This window comes from Balaenoptera physalus, assembly GCF_965194825.1.
Source record: "Balaenoptera physalus genome assembly, chromosome: 11".
In the NCBI taxonomy this organism is placed as follows: Eukaryota; Metazoa; Chordata; class Mammalia; order Artiodactyla; family Balaenopteridae; genus Balaenoptera; species Balaenoptera physalus.
In genome coordinates this window covers 18,625,214-18,641,544 of record NC_138896.1, presented here as the reverse complement: position 1 = coordinate 18,641,544, position 16,331 = coordinate 18,625,214, and the positions used below count along the sequence as shown (strand labels likewise).

Genomic DNA, 16,331 nt, shown 5'->3' with positions numbered 1-16,331 from the left:
TGCAAGATCGCTAAGAAGGTACTAGAGCTACAGGCTGTATGATTTCGGGCACAGTTGCTGTGTGATTTTGTTTCTGGGCTAGTCAGTAAAATTGAGTGGAAATGATTAAAGCTTAACTATCAAGAGAAGACAGATTGTTGTTAAACAACATTTGAATAAAATCAGAGCACCAGGAAGTAGTGCTTGTATTCACTCAACTTGAAGAAATTGAAGATGAAAAACATTTTTCTAAAAGGTATGGGAGTCCAGATATAAAAGTGGGTGGGGAAATTGTATTCGCCTGAATTGTTGTCACCTTAGGTCCATCTGAGTTTTCCTAAGGCCTTGCCCAGTATAGGTGCCTGACTCTTGGGCATTAAACTTTGAAAAGTACTGGGGCTCTACCCTCAAGGAGTTTCTCTGCTGATGTCATTTCCACCGAGGCTGGAGGGAGATTACTATCTGTATGCACGTTCACTGTAGGATTCCATAGCACCCTTGCACTGACGTTCATTTTTCTTGAGCACAGAATTCTCCCCTAAAAATATGAAAATCTGTTTTACTGAATTTATACTGGAAAATATTTGCAAGTAAGTTATTAATTAGTTTAGGGACTTGCAAGGTCGAAGATCAGTAAGATTGTCTCCAACTAATGTTAAGCATCTAGTATATGTAAGACCCCTAACATATAGAAAAGCATTTCTAGAAAAATGTTGCATAAGTGAGGTAAAAGAAGTAAGAACATAAAAAAAAAATTATTTATTTTAGAAGGAAAAATTGGGAGAGTAAGTGATTTTTTTTTTCTATAAGGCTTCAGAAAGAAATAATATATATATTTCTGTTTGTTTTTTATGTCTTATGACAGGCATAAAACTAGAAAGAAAGATAGATAGATACATAAATAGATAATTTCAGACTGAAGAGAAGATTTGAGTGTAACCATAGATGTATTAAGCACAGGGTTCTTAGTCAATAAAAATTTGGTCAGTAAGCACTTAACTAGACAGTTCTGGCCTGTAGAAAACGGTTCTAAAACTATTTTCCATTCCTGACTTTCCAGCTTTACTAAACAATTCTGGTATTTGGATGATATAAAGAGACCCAAATCACCCAGACCTAAGTGTATACACATGGATGGAGGTGGTCATGTGCTAGTTATTAAAATGATCCTGGGCAAAGCTAATTTTGCTGGACTGAGTGACTGAGATAAAACGAAGTCCCGCCCTCACTTTGTGGGGAGAAGTTAGGGATGGGATTTCAGGCTGGCAGAGCTCCAGATGGAAGGAATCACTGTATGGTGTCCGTGATTGCTACAGGGCTCTTGTCCTGGAGTAAACAATAGCTCAATGCTGATAAAGCAAGAGGAGATTGTCCTTGATAAGCCAGCTGCTCGAGGCTCAGCTTACTGGGGTCAGGCGCACAGTATCTCTTTCATACAACCTCTCAGTTTGGAGACAAATTCAGATGCTGGCGCTATTCCCTCGTTTACAAATCTAGGATCCTGTCCGTGCTGTGTTTCATTTCTCGTGAGTGTTTCAGCAGAAAATGCACCTGAGTATAAACCTAAAGCCCTTGCAACATCTGGAAAACCTTGGAGTAACCCACTACCACTTGAGAGATGGAAAATATCCCTACCCGCACCCCCTTTATCTTCCCTCTTTGGAATCTTTAAAGGGCAAGCCCCACACCCCTACCCCATGAATGCGGAGATAAACTGCTGCTTAGATAATTCACTGTCAAAAATACTGAGCACACTTTAGTGGGATGGCAGTCGTAATGGTCTTTTCAAGTGCTGCAGCACGAAAGCTGAGCCTATCAAGATTTTTTGGCAGGCTTTTCGTTTAACTTGTCATGTTATATATTGCAGAAGTGCAATTCGGGATCAGTATAAATCAGCTTAGAGGACTCGGGGAAGCTGTGGGAAAGAGTTGCATCAGCAACACTTGGGCTAAACAGGAGGTGGCAGCATTTTAACATCATCAGGCACATGCACGTCCAGCGCACACACACTTGCCATGATTGTTGGGTTCTTCTCTACATTCCTGATAGGTAGTTTACAGCTCCATGCTTATTGCAGCAAGGAAGCAGAACAAAGTGAGGTTTGTTTGGAGTGATTGCACTGGACACTTAGAGGCTCAATTGGCAAAACATACAGCAAATAGGAAACCATGGCACTGGGCTGAAAACATGTATAGTAGTGTCAGAAAGTTGCCTATTTTTCATTCTTAGTGAAAACCCCAGTGTTAAAGGTAAATAATACATCAAATTAAGCCTAGAAAGGGATAGACAGTTTCCATTTTCTCTGTTTCCAAGAGAACTTTATGGAACTAACTTATAACAATGGGAAAACCCTGAGAATAAGAGAATTGTGGTCCAGTATGGAGTCCACTGTGAATCCTTAGGTTATAAGGAAAGCCAAAGAGCTTATGTTTAATGTTTGACTCCCTAGGTTAACTCCTAGCTCCACTACTAGCTAGCTTATGACCTAGGGCAAATCTCCAAGCCTCAGTTTCTTCATTTTTAAACTGGAGTAATAAATGCACTGCTGTGATAGGTTGTGATGATTTGTGAAATCATATATGTAATCCCAGTGTGTGGTTCATACCAGGTGTTCAATAAATGTTATCTTTATGATTATTACTATTATTATTTTTACATTATTATTCTCAAAAATGTTGCATACGTTATCTAATTTTATTCTTACAGTGATTCTGAGAAGTAGGTGGGAAAGGAATTCTTATCTCCACTTTACAGTTAGGGTTAGTGAGGGTAGCTTAAGTGACATGACCCATTGTAAGCCCTCTTCTTCCTCTGGTACTCAGTTTTCTCATTGGTTAGATGAAGAAACTAGGCTAGAGAAGCGGAATTTAAAGTTCTTTCCAGTTTTAGCATTCACAACTCCTTCTTTTAGGTAACCTTACAGCACAGTAAGGAGAGAGCCAGAAAAGAAATTAATTGCATTTTAATCTCAATCATAATTTGCTACGAATAAAGACAATGTCGGTTTGTTATGGGCACATAGAGCTCTTCTGCCTTATGGGTAGTAAAAGAAATGTTGGAATACGGGGCTCCTGTGAAACCCAAAGGATGACAAAAATCAACTCAAAGGATGAGCCCTTCACAAGAGAAACCCTGCTTAATTTTATACAAAGCCAGGCAGTTGACTGTATTTTCTAGTCAACCATATCCCCCATCCATTAGCTCCTTATCTGAGAGAATGCTTCTCCTGAAATTAATCTGACCTAAATTTGTCATACATGTTCTCTAGTGAATGTAATTATCAATAACTATTTAAAATAATGACCTTCCAGGGAGAACAAACAAACATTGGCCAAAAAGACTCAACTAACACTGCCTGCTAAGAAGTGGGGTGTTTTATTTATGACTTTTGTTTTTGGTAAAATGTCTGAAGTCTCATAATTGTCTCATATTAACAACTGCCACCATTTAGGATATTTTTTTTGCATAGTACATGTAAGATTACACCACACATGAGAAATCAAGCTTCATGTATGACCTCAGCTATCATGAAGATCATCATGAATATTTCATTTCATCCCCCAGATGTCTTTTAATTGCCACATCTAAAGCAATGCTATAGCTGTATGTTACAGATTTAAATCTGTTCTTTTGTTCTAATGGCAATATCTGCCAGAGTTCCACTAATTAAATGTGAAAAAAAAAATCTGTCCTTCTAAGGTTGTCGAAATAGAAGGTAACAAAATGGGTTTGTGAGAAAAACTCTTCCTTCTCAACGACGCATCTATTCATGATAAACATCTGAGCTGCCTCTCTTCCTCTCTTTGTAGTAGACCCTTGGCATTTAAGAGATGCCCCAAGAGTTTTGCACATCTGAAAATTTAGAAATATATTTATGGCATGATTCCGCAAGTATTATCATGAATCAGTGATGACTAGCGTGACAGAGACACTCACTGTTTATTGAATATCCATATGCTTCCTCCACATTTTTTAACCACCTTAAAGTTAGGATGATGTGAATACATTATCTGGACGATGGGCCATAATTGGAACTCATGTGTGTCTCTAATGGGCGAGATAATTTAAGAACTACATTGAAATTCTCCTTTCTCTTTCACTGTCATAGAGAAAAAGATCACAGAACCTGCAGGAGGGAAATAGCCTAGATCCCTGAGTCACTGAAAATAGCTTCCCCATGGAGCTACTAACTAACCCCACATAAGCATTGTGTGCGTGATCAATAAACTTTTGTGCTTGTTCCTACTTCAAAGCTAGCATATCCTGACTAATATAACTACCAAGAAAATAAAAAAATAAAAAGTCTAATCTCAACAACATTTCATAGTAAACAGCACAAGTTCATAATCTTGTTTCTGAGATCACACCTCTACATCTACTGATCTCATTTCAGCAAAACTCTTGGGATGCCCAGGGCTCTATCAGATCTGACTGACGCATGGAGAAAACCTGGACAGTAAATCTCAACTCTATGCGTGTTTTTCAAACTAGATAATTTAAACTGACTTTCTGTTGCACTTCTCTCAACGTCATTGAGAATCACCGGTATAGGTTAACTGGAGGAATATTACTTTAAATTGAGAATAAAGAGATAACCCTGAGAAGTGGGTCATTGATGGTCAACAAAGTTTATTCACTACTACATGAACTTTTTCCATCAGCCTTGTAATGCACACATATTCGAAAGATGTAGTCTGAATCTTTGTGACTTTACCTGTTTCTTACACCCTACCTAATGCCTATTTTTGCTTGGCTTGAAAATATCTCAACTTCCTTATAATTCTAACTCAGGTATAATCTAATGTTATGTATCAGATGTATGGGATTATCTGTTCTCTAATTTCTTCCATCCTATCGGTCAGGGTCCAGTCAGGAAACAGAAACCGTGCTTGTTGTCAATATAAGAATTGTTAACTGGGTGTAAAGTGGTTTAATAGAGAATTCAAAAGGTAAGAAAAGAATACTAGGTATAACAGAGGTAGTATTTCAGGAAGTAGCCTCCATCCCTAGGGCTAGGGAACAGAAGGAAGAGGCTGGAATTATTACAACATAGAAGCTTCGAGAAGACCAATGGAGTGGAATCACTTCCTCGGAGGAGGGGGAGGCACTGCTGATTTGAGCCAGTGTCCCTGAGCTTAGAGGAAGGCCCAGAGGACTGGGACCCAGACTTTCTCCCCTCTGAGGAGGGGGCACTGGCTGGCTGGTGCTGCTCGGAGGTGAGGGTGGGGGCTATGAGGCTGGTTCTACAAGAGTCGTAAAAACTCTTGCAGGTTCAGTTGCTATTACCGTCAGGAACTGCTGCTGCTGGAGTGAAGCAGCGTTGCTGGGCTGACACAGGGACAAGAAACAGGTGAAAACAAAGCAGAGCACCAGCAGGAAACAAACATGATGGGCAAGTCCCTTCTCCCAACTTGTGATGTGGACACCTCCTGTTGCCTCCTCCTGACAAGGCCTACAGGGAGCTAGAAGCCCAAGCAGAAATGATTTTAGAATCCCATTTCCGTTATAAAAAGATAGAAAGGTAGATTTGGTGCTGAGAAACAATAACCAGAATTTGGCAGATATTTTCCTGTAGAATTTATTTCCTAATTTACGTTGGAAATAATTGTCTCTCAGCAATTAAAAAAAAATTGATTCTGACAATTATTTTTCCTTCCTCACATATAAACTAGCCGTATTAAAAAATTTCTAAATTCTATGCTCTGATTCAATTTTCTTTTTACAATAGAAATAGTACCAGTATTAGAAATAATAAATCCTAGCCTAAGAATAGGAAAACCTGGGTCCTAATCGTCTACTCATTGTGTGATCACTGGAAAATTATGTAACGTGTCTGAGAGTTAATTACCTCATGAGGATATTATTAAATTATAAAAATATAACGTGACATAATTATTTATCTTCCGTACTGTGACAGTCATGAGAATATACCTAGTAGACCACAACGACAGTTGTAGACACACAACGGCAGATGCTCTGCTCTGAAATCCATCACAGCATTTGCACTGAGGCCATACTGCCCATGGGTTGCTCCAAACTGAAGATTGTGCTTAAGTTATAACACTAAGGTTGGCCTGTTTCTGGGAGACAAGGGACTTCTATGACAGCCTGCTTGATCTCAAGGACTCTCCAGCAACCTGATTGAATTTTCCTTAGACTAGATAGTAATCTAGGATGCTTCCACTCAACCTCCCTTTTCTCTCTCCTTCACTGGTGATTAAACTTGCATGGTGGCCTGATGCAAGTTTCCAAGCTTACTGGCTTCCTCTCCATTTTCTCTCATAGGCTTTTCCCCTAATGCAACCCTTGAATGTCTAATCCCATCTTGACATTTGCTTTGCAACCTTGTTTGTGTTTCTTAACATGTGATCCATAAAGTATGTGGACCAGAAGCACCTGGAGTTCATGGCTGAAATGCATTTCTCCAGATCTCACACAAGAGTCCCTCGGTCAGAATTTTCTGAGGTTGGGGAAAGCTTTCTGTATTTCTAAGTAGTTCCCAAGGTTATCATTATTTTTTAAAAATTATTTATTTATTTATTTATTTATGGCTGTGTTGGGTCTTCGTTTCTGTGCGAGGACTTTCTCTAGTTGCGGCAAGTGGGGGCCACTCTTCATCGCGGTGCGCGGGCCTCTCATTATCGCGGCCTCTCTTGTTGTGGAGCACAAGCTCCAGACGCGCAGGCTCAGTTAATTGTGGCTCACGGGCCTAGTTGCTCCGCGGCATGTGGGATCTTCCCAGACCAGGGCTCGAACCCGTGTTCCCTGCATTGGCAGGCAGATTCTCAACCACTGAGCCACCAGGGAAGCCCCCCAAGGTTATCATTATTAATGTTAAATTTTTAACTATACTGCCATGTCAACATCTCTTTCAACACTGTAATGATTACACATCCTTCTTTTCTTGCTTGTATAATTCTTGACAAGAAGTCCACTGCAATTCTTATCCTTGTTCCTGTAGAGATAGGGTATTTGTTTTCCTCTCCCTTACTTTTTTTTTTTTTTTTTTTGGTCTTTGGTTTTCTGCAATTTGAGTATGATTTGCTTAGACATGAGGGATTTCATCACTGCTATTCGGGATTTATCCTGCTTATTGTTTCCTAAGCTTCCTGAATATGTAGTTTGATGACACTCAATAATTTTGGAAAATCCTTGGCCATTTCTTCTGCTTTACCCTTTCTTTCTTCTTCTTCTGTTGTTGCCATTATGTCTATGTTACACCTTTTGAAATTGTCCCACAGTTCTTAGACATTCTGTTTTTTTGCTTTTTTAAATTATTTTTTTCTCCGCATTTCTGACTAGGAAGTTTCTATTGACCTGTCATCAAGTACAGTGATTCTTTCTTTAGCTATGTCTAGTCAACTGATGAGCCCATCAAAGACACTCTTCATTTCAATCACAGTGTTTTTGACTTCTAGCATTTCCTTTTCAGTCTTCCTTAGAACTTTCATCTCTCTGCTTCCATTACCTATCTTCTCTTTCATATTGACTACTTTTTCCATTAAAACCTTTAACCTGTTTGTCATACCTGTTTCAAAATCCTGGCCTGATAATTCCAAAATCTCTGTCATATCTAAGTATGATGACTGCTATATCTCTTTATATTGTGCTTCTTTCTTGCCATTTGGAATGTCATAATTTCATGTCAAAAGCTAGACATGTTATATCAAGTAATAGGAACTGAAATAAATAGGCCTTTAGTTTGAGGATTTTTGTTAATCTGGCAATGAATTGTGCTGTATTTACTGTTTGCTATAGATGCCAGAGGCTTTAAATTCCTCTAGTGTCCTTGTTTTTTTGTCTTCCCTCTTTATTTCAGGCTTCCATAAGTGCTCCTTCTCAGAGAGAGCCTGTGTTTTACAGTTCTTTCAGTGGAATCCATTTTATTAAGCTGGGATTGTGTTAGTGTGGCGGGAAAGTGAGGAGGGGGTATATTCTATAATCTTGGATTAAATCTGTGAATTTTCGTGGGCCTGTGTCTCAGGGCCATGACCTTCACAAACATTTATATCCCTCTGCCTCCTGCTCACTTTCCTGGCTGCAACATTGTCAGTTGATTTTCTGACCTGTTGATTCTGGTTTTTGTTTTCCCCTTAGTTGCGACAAGAAGGCTGGAAGGAGGCTGATGCGGAAGACATTTTCTTCCTCCTGCTGAGATACAGCTTTGGCAAAATCCTTTCTCCTGAAGAATGGACTTTTGTTACAGAGAAGGCTCCAGGTGTATTTTACAGTGTTTACTCATCCCCTTCCCCTGCCAGAGCCACAGGGGATGTTCCATGTATCTTCCTAGAAATAAAGCCCATGCAAATGTGGACCACCCCCGAAGACTGCAGCCCTCCAGGAGTTAAAGCTCTAACTCAACATTCAGCAATTCATCAAAATTACCATGTAAGTGTTCCTACCAGTTTATGGCTCTAGCCACTTCTGCTCCAGGTAAGAAAATCTCAGCTGTACCTCTGGATGCACTTCCCTCTCTTCCTAGATATTAAGATAGTGGTTCTCTAATGGGTTTAAGAAAAATCATTGATTTTCACTTTGTTTAGCTTTTTCTTGTTGTGAGGTTGAGAATGATGATTTCTAGGATCTTAACATGCTGGAGGTGAAACCAAAGGTCATAGCCAACATCTCTGATTTCAAAAATCAACAAATATGGATTCAGTAGCTACAAAAAAATTACCATAAGTGATAGAGTAATGAACTAAGGACCATATCTCTGTCATCAACTTCACAGGAAATATGAGACACCCACCACCTTCAAACAGCTAAGATTATCCTGTATCCTCAGGTCCAAATTGTTCTTTTCCCACCAGCACTCTGGTCTCATGACCTTGGAATATATAACATTACAACTCACATTAAGGCAAATCTATGAGGGCAAGAGATCTACTTAGTTTGAAACTCTAGGTAAGTTTCAGGTCTGGGCTGCTTCTTTATCTGAAGTGTAGCTTCTTGTAAAACTTTTCCCAACACTCTGTGTTAATTCTTAGTGTAGCATTTATTACATATACATTTCTGTCTTACCACTAACCAGTAAGTGCCTTGAGGAAAGGAACTCATTTTATTTAGATATGTATCTCCAGAATATGGAAAATTCTGTCAAATAGAGGAAGCCCAGTAAGTATTTAATAAATAAATAAATCCAAGGATATTATTATCAGGAAGTTTCTATTTGTAAATTACTAAACGTGGTTTGACCATATCTCCTTGACAGAGAGCCTTTTTAATGAAAATACAGACGTAAGATAATTACAGGCAAGAATAATTTTCAACTTCAATATTAATTTAAAATTTGTAGGGTATGAAATAATGGTAATCAGCACCTACATGCTAACTAAGCATTTCCATATAAGTTAAGGAATCTCCTTACCATCTGCTTCAAGATCTTGGTTGTCAGCAATTTTTAATTGTGTTACTTTTCTTGGTACTCATATTTTGATCATGCAAATCTTATGTATTTTTCATTTAATTATTGTCTGTCATTGGTAATTGATTAAGCATAGATTAATAACAATCCTCTTTTAGTTGCTGGTGATAAAACAAGAAAAAATATATGGTCTCTTGCTTTTAACTAACCTTAATATTGGCAGTACAGGAAGGCTAGAAAAAGGAGAGATAAGATGGGAAAGGTATTGCAGGAAAAGTTTCATAGAAGAGGTGATGTGAGTTGACATTTTGAAAAATGTGAATGTTATTGAAACAAAACATACATACAGAAAAGTGCACAAATAATACATGCACAGCTCAGTGAATATGTATAAGAAAATGGAAACCAGTGTAACAGACATACAGACATACAGAGCAAAAAAAGCAAAATGTAACTATAACCCCAAAACCCTGCCTGTTCTTTTCAATCACTACACTCCTAAAATTTACCCTTATCCTGATTTCTATTACCATAGGTTAGTGTTTTCTATTTTGAAATTTATAAAAAAGAAATCATAGACTTTTTTTTAAGGTAAGTCCAGCAGTTATAAGATAAAAAGAGTGGGAAATTCCAAGCATAGATACTAGCCTGAAAGGAGATATAAGTGTCAGAAACCTGTTTCATCTAATGGTTGCATCACAATTCTGTGCCTATTCTGGGTCTCTCCTTATATTTGGAAGGCTGAAGTACTTATTCTTAGCTAGCTCTCTGCTCCGTCCACTCTCTCTTCTTCTTTGGAGATTTCTCTCTAGAATTGAGGTAATAATTTTTCCCTCCCCTTCCTCTGTTTGTTTTCTATATACATTGTATTTATTCTATAACAACATCAGCATTTTTCATCTTGGATTGTAAATTCCTATAGGGCAGGGCTGCAGTTATTTAAACTGATTTTTCTTTGGCCGCACCCTGCAGCTTGTGGGATCTTAGTTCCCCAACCAGGGATCGAGCCTGGGCCCCCGGCAGTGAAAGCGTGGAGTTCGAACCACTGGACCGCCAGGGAATTCCCCCCCACCTTTCTTTTAAAATTTAAACTGATTTTTGAAGAATTTAGTAAATTACAGGCCCATGAGGGTGCTTTAATATTAATAATATATTTTCAATTACATGATAACTTCATATAAAAAAGTATAAATGATGAACTAAGGGTACAGCAAAAATCTCAGTGTGATGTGTGTGTCCTTGTGTGTATCTGATGAGAGTCGTAGTTACAGAACATTTAAAAGTTATTTTCATGAAATTGAACTACTATCTTACATTATACACAAAAATTAACTCAAAATGAATGCTGAACGTTAAGACCTGAAACCGTAAAACTCCTAGAAGAAAACATAGACAGTAAGCTCCTTCACATAGGTCTTGGCAATGATTTTTTAATTACACCAAAACCAAAGGCAACAAAAGCGAAAACAAACAAGTGAAACTATGTAAAACTGAAAAGCTTCTGCACAGCAAAGGAAACCATCAGCAAAATGAAAAGGCAATCTACTGCATGGGAAATATATTTGTAAGTCATATATCTGATCAGGGGTTAACATCCAAAGTATATACTCATACAACTCAGTAGCAAAACAAATAAACAAACAAATTTGACTAAAAAATGGGCGGAAGTTCTGTATAGATATTTTTCCAAAGAAAATATACAGATGGCCAACAGGTACATGAAAAGATGCTTAGTGTCACTAATCATCAGGGAAATGCAAATCAAAACCGCAGTGAGATATCGCCTCATAACTCTTAGAATGATTATTATCAAAAAGACAAGAAAAGACAATTGTTAGTGATGATGTGAAGAAAAGGGAACCCTTGTGCACTGTTTGTGGGAATGTAAATGGTGGAGCCTTTATGGAAAACAGTATGGAGTTTCCTCAAAAACATAAAAATAGAACAACTACATGATCTAGCAATTCCACTTCTGGGTATTTATCCAAAGAAAAGGAAATCACTATTTTGAAAATACATCTGCACCCCATGTTCATTCCATGTACAATAGCCAAGACATGGAATTATGGAAACAACCTAAGAGTCAATCAATCAGTGGATGAATGGATAAAGAAATGTTACATATATTCGTAAAATTATAAAATGGAAATTATTCAGTCATAAAAAACGAAATCTTTTCATTTGCGACAACGTGGATGGACCTTGAGTGCATTGTGCTAAGTGAAATAAGTCAGACAGAGAACAACAAATATAGTATGATCTCATTTATATGTGGAGTCTAAAACAGAAAAACAAATTTTTTAAAAAACCAAGCTCATTGATACAGAGAACAGATTGGTGGTTCAGAGGCTGGGGGTTGGGGGTTGGGAGAAATGGGTTAAGGGGGTCAAAAGGTATAAATTTCCAATTATAAGATGAATAAGTCATGGGGATGTACATCATGGTGACTATAGTTAATAATACTGTATTGCATATTTGAAAGTTACTAGGAGAGTTCACCTTAAAAGTTCTCATCCTCACAGGAAAAAATTTTTCGTAACTATGTAAAAAAAAATTACTAGAAGATAAAATTCCATCAACTGAAAAATGAACCAAAATAAATTACTTTGAAAAGGAAAAAAAAATTTTCCTAGAACTGTATAATAAGCATCTATTTTTCTAAGGACATAACTTTTATCCTTTCATCCTTGCTTCAGTTATATTTATAGTGCTTACATTTTTACTCAGGGCTCCATTTTTCCTTTTCTGTGATACACTTTCCCATAATATTTACTAGTTTAAGTGAATACCAGAAGCAATAGACCATCATATGCTTCAGACTTTGCAAGGCCCTTAAATTAGTTAGAAATCCTTTCCCTCTCTCTTCCTAAAGGAATTAGGTGATTTCTATGCATTTTCTGACCACTGATCTTGGCTGTGCAAAAATGCATATTAAAAGGTCCATATTGTGTTATAGTATTTTTAATTTAGCCGAGGAAATAGAGATCATGCTTATCCCATTTTGAAAGGCCTAGCTCAATGAAAGGGTTGGGTTCTTCTTTATTATTACTTCCTATCTCAGCTTCTAAGTCTGAATCCAGCACTGTGATGTGTTAAAGTATTGTTGTGGTGATTTCATTATCTGCATGCTAAAGAGCTATTTGGGGGTGACAATAAATATTTTAATGAATAGTGATCATCATAATAATTAATATTTATTGAGTACATGCATGGCCCTGGCTCCATTCTAATTGCCTTATGAATTCATTTAACATTCACAGCATCCCTATGAAGTGGGTATTACTGTCATCCTCATCTTATACATAAAGAACCTGAAGTACAGCAATGCTGACAGGCCAGGTTTTAAGTGGTAGAACTGGAACTCAAACTCAGGCAGTCTGACTCTCAAGCCTGTGTTGTCTACATCGAGGTCGTGATCAATGTGTAGGATTGGAGACTGTCAGCTAGAAGCCATATTTAATTTTTGAAAAATCAAATTTATCTTGAAGTAAATACTACCTATACTTTCTTCTTGAGCTGCTATCATGTACCCCTACTACGCCAACAGAAGAGAGGCTCCCTGGAATCTGAGAACAAAGCAACAAGGCCAGTGCCCCAGTGCTAAACTTTGATGTTAAAAAAAAAAAAAAAAAAAAAAAAAACTTAATTGCTGTGATCATACCAAGAAGCAGAGAATGACATAGGAGCACAAATCAATAAAGGGCAGCTGAATAGAAGAGGTAGCTGTTTGGTCAGGCTTTGAAATATTGGAAGGATTGAAATAGGCAAAGGAGAAAGGGAGAGAGCATTTCAAAAAGATAAACACTGATGAACAACAGTGTGGTGAGGATAATAATACCCAAAGGATTCCCACAGCTTTGGCACTGAGCAGGAGGGGGAAATAAAGATGAATATGTACGAGACAACCAGTAAAATGCAAGATTAAACATCAAAAGTGTCAATCCCTTATTGTAAAAGTGTAAAGTTTTCTTTTGTATAGATAGGAAATTATAACATATTTAGAGCTTGAGAAGAATATATCTAGCTAGCGCTGCTCATAGCCCTTCATGAGTCAAGGGTCACCCCTAAGAACCCTAGAAGATGTTCTCAAAACCATATAGATATCTGTTTCTAAGGGGGTTTTTTCCAATATTTTTTTCAAATTTTGTGGCCCCTGACTTTTCTATGTTGCCTATTAAACTTTATAAATCTATTTAGAATTCATTTATAATGAAGGTACCCCCAAACCCTAAATTATACAACTTGCAGATTGTGGAATAACCAGGCTTTTTTTTTCCTTTATGCTTTTTTCCCCCCTCCCCCCTCATTGGCTGACACTAGCGATGACAGATTTTCTTTAATAGGAACTTTTATTTTTGGTGGAGTTGAAGTAGGGGGCTAGGAACTAAAGAGATGATGAAAGGTGCAAAGCCTTCAAATAGCTGAATAGACCACTGCTTGTAGGGCTTCCTCAAATGAAAGCATGCCTGTCTTCATTAGCTATTCCAGCTTCTAACAAGATTGGCAGCAGGGGGAAGAGAGATTGCCTATGGAGGGGTGTTGATGACCTGCTTAGCCCAGCAGATAGGAGGGATGCCTGTGGTGTAGTTATACCTGCAATGTGGAGATAAAGCTAGACCTAGGACAGGTTTCAGACAGCAACCTAATTGGAAAGGACTAGACAGGGCTGCTTACCTGGTATTTAAATCCTTGATCTGTCTAGGAAAAAAAAATTCTCAGAAAAAAATCTGTAATATACTGTTTATAGTAATAATATTAATATATGATTATTCAACCTATAGCTTCCTGATATAACAGAAAGAAGCTCCAACATGAATTTCAAATCTCCCTTCTTCACAAAGAAAAAAATAGACATTATTCAATTTGGGTGAAAATCTCCCTTCTCTTTTCCTCCTTTCTTTTCATCTAATATTAATACTGTCTCAACCCAATGCCCCAAGACCTCCTTATCATGGTCATTTAGTTTAAAAGATGAAATGGATTTTTTTTTACTTTTTTAAAAATTGAGATACAGTTGATGTACAATATTATATGTTACAGGTGTACAACATAGTGATTCACAATATTTAAAGGTTATACTCCATTTATAATTATTATAAAATATTGGTTATATTCCTGTGTTGTCCAATAGATCCTTGTAGCTTATTTATTATTATTTATTATATTATTTATGTAGCTTTTAAGCAAAATAAAGAGGATTAAACTTGATCACTCTCCAGGTCCATCTAACTCTCATCAACCTAAGATTTTAACCTTTTCTAAAATTTTCTCTACTACTGACCAAAATAGATTTGGCTGATTTAGCTGTACTTCTGGGGGAAGCAAGCAGGGATCTTGAACGGGGTTAACCAAGGTCTGACTACTGAGTGGACAGACAGCACCCAGTAAATTTCATGTTAAATATCAAGACTTCTCAAATGTTACTCATAATTTCTTTATTCACATTATAATAAACAGACTTAGCACTCCAAAAAAATTACTCCCTCAAAAACACTCAGTATTATGTATGCTGTTTATAATAATTCTTCTTGTTGTTATTGTTGTTCTGTCAGAAAAAAATAGAGCAATTGGACTGCTAGTTTTTAATGATCTGGAGAGACACAGAGTTCAGGACTGTATTTGGCAACTCCTGGATAAGAATCATTAAATATTTAACAAGCACTTAAGATATAGCAAAAAGTAGAATTAAACAAGTCTGTCTATAACCATCAGAAGACCATGAAAAATATGAACAGAGAAGTGACTGAAGAAAAACACAACCTTTGCCCTAGTTGGAAACCACCGCATAATTTAAAAGTGGGCATTGGAGACATAAACACTTTTTCAGTAAAGACTAAAGGCAGCTGCAAAAATAATCACCCTCTTTATAAGCCAGAATTCAAAGAAGATGTCAGTTTCTGTTGTCTTTGCCAGGGGAAGAGCACATCCACCCTCTCATCAGGCCAGCGCAGCCCAGCCCACTTCACAGGCTGGGGCTGGTGGGGGCTGGAGGAGGGGAGGAGGCTCGGGGCAGCTGCGGAGGAGATGGAAGAAAACACAGCACGTTCGACATCCTCATTCAGAAATGTCATCCAGTTCACACTGAAAAAGTTTCCTATCGTCATTCCTCATCTATATTCCTGTAAAATTACAAACTCAACTATTCACGCTGTCCTTTAAGCTACTTGTGGCAGTAGAAACTTATTCTGGGTGCTTTTCACTCAGTCTGTGTTTTTCATGAACTGTTAATAAGTAGAACTAAGTAAACTTGGTTTCTTTATGTTGATGTTTATTAAAAAAGAAATAGAAAGCAACAGGCTTATCTGACTGATAGAAAGTCATAGCTGGAGACACTAGAAACTTTAAGAGTTTAAGAAAGCAGATCACGGGCTTCCCTGGTGGCGCAGTGGTTGAGAATCTGCCTGCCAATGCACGGGACACAGGTTCGAGCCCTGGTCTGGGAAGATCCCACATGCCGCGGAGCAACTAGGCCCGTGAGCCACAATTACTGAGCCTGCGCGTCTGGAGCCTGTGCTTCGCAACAAGAGAGGCCGCGATAGTGAGAGGTGCGCGCACCGCGATGAAGAGTGGTCCCCGCTTGCCACAACTAGAGAAAGCCCTCGCACAGAAACGAAGACCCAACACAGCCATAAATAAATAAATAAATAAAAATTAAAAAAAAAAAAAAGAAAACAGATCAGAAATGAAATGAAGACGGCAAGGCGTCATCACACAGAAGCTCTTATTTCTCATGCGTCTGTGGGTTATTTGAAGGAGCTCTGTTAATCTCAGCTGGATCACTAAATTGTCTATGCTGCGGCCAGTAGCTGCCTGGTCTGGGTTGGTGCCTCTGGGCAACTCTTCTTCAAGCTGCAGGTCTCTAAATTGGCAAGGTCATTCTGCTCCTTTGTTATTCATCTTCCTTGGGCAAGTGGGCTGCCTAGAGTATGTTCTTCAGATAGTGATTGGAAGAGGTAAAAGAGGGCAGGTACAACTAAACAGTAAACAT

General features: G+C 38.0%; 1 long non-coding RNA gene across 1 annotated transcript; it reads left to right on the top strand.

The window, feature by feature from the left end:
* The first annotated feature begins 6 nt into the window (after nucleotides 1-6).
* LOC309638867 lies at nucleotides 7-16,015 on the top strand. Its single transcript, XR_014251369.1, has 2 exons — nucleotides 7-6,483; nucleotides 6,798-16,015. It is a non-coding gene; the product is annotated as an uncharacterized lncRNA (long non-coding RNA).
* Nucleotides 16,016-16,331: the final 316 nt, after the last annotated feature.